This window comes from Gekko japonicus, unplaced genomic scaffold, assembly GCF_001447785.1.
Source record: "Gekko japonicus isolate JY-2015 unplaced genomic scaffold, Gekko_japonicus_V1.1 scaffold1076, whole genome shotgun sequence".
Classification (NCBI taxonomy): Eukaryota; Metazoa; Chordata; class Lepidosauria; order Squamata; family Gekkonidae; genus Gekko; species Gekko japonicus.
The window spans coordinates 257080-258345 of NW_015162512.1; the positions used below are offsets into that span (position 1 = coordinate 257080).

The 1266-nt window shown below is 51.6% G+C and overlaps 1 protein-coding gene across 1 annotated transcript in view; it reads left to right on the top strand.

The window, feature by feature from the left end:
- Nucleotides 1-1266, top strand: part of LOC107106079 (adiponectin receptor protein 1-like) — a 22627-nt gene that overhangs the window by 17343 nt on the left and 4018 nt on the right. The window lies entirely within an intron of this gene.

Genomic DNA, 1266 nt, shown 5'->3' on the forward strand with positions numbered 1-1266 from the left:
GCTTTTTCTACAAAAAAAGCCCTGCACACAACCTTTTTGTGTTTCTAACATAGTGAACCTCCAGGTAGTGGCTGGAGATCTCCTGGGATGACGTCTGATCTCCAGGTAGCAGAGATCAATTAACCTTAGGAAGGGGGACGCTACGGCATGATACCTCACTGAAGCCCCTCCCCTCCTCAAACCCCACCCATCTTAGGCTCCACCCCCAAAATCTCCAGGTATTTCCCCACCCAGAGCTGGCCACCCTAACTCTATCCAAATGAGGACCCGCCCTTCGGAACCTCGCCCTCCCCAGGCTCCGCCCCCAAATTTCCAGGAATTTCCCAGTCAAGATTCGGCAGCTTTAGAGTTTCCCACTGCAGCTCCACACCCTAACTGGCAGGAAAACCTCCATGTGGAGAAGAGTGTAGAGAAAGCCACACAGAAACACTGTCAGATATAGCCCCGCCATGCGGGCCTTGCAGTGACCAATCAGAACAACCACCAGTTCAATGTCCTGCCTGAAGTCAGGGTGGTGTTTGGATTGTGTCCCTTCGGGCCAGGCTGAGGTTCAAGTGAAGGACCTTCAGGTAAGAAAGTACGGCTACCAGACAAGCTGACACCACAAGCATAACAGAATCATAGAGTTGGAAGGTACCTCCAGTGTCATCTAGTCCAACCCCCTGCACAATGCAGGAAATTCACAAATACCTCCCCCTCCACGCCCATCGTGACCCCTGTTCCACGCCCAGAAGATGACAAAAAACCCTCCAGGATTGCTTCCTGACCCCAAAGTGGCAATCGGCATTTCCCTGGGTGTGTAAAAAAGGGCCACAAGAACTAAGCCCTCAGGCAACCCTTCCTGCCCTCCCTTCTCGTGATCCGCCTGAGTTCACAGAATCCGCATTGCTGTCAGATGGCCATCTAGCCTCTGCTTGAAAAACTCCTTAGAAGGAGAGCCCGCCACCTGCCGAGGAGGCCTGTTCCACTGAGGAACTGATCTGTCAGGAAGTTCTTCCTCATGTTTAGCCGAAAACTCTTTTGATTTAATTCCAACCCTTTGGTTCTGGTCTGACTTTCTGGGGCAACAGAAAACAACTCCACACCATCCTCTGTATGACAGCCCTTCAAGTACCTGAAGATGGTTATACCTATCCAGGGGTCGTTTCGTAGAAAAAGAGCTAGGGGGACTCATTAGCATAACTCATTAGCATATGCCACACCCCCTGGAATCACCGGAAGTGTGTCATAAGGCCACACCCCCTGACATCACCGGAAGTGTGTCAT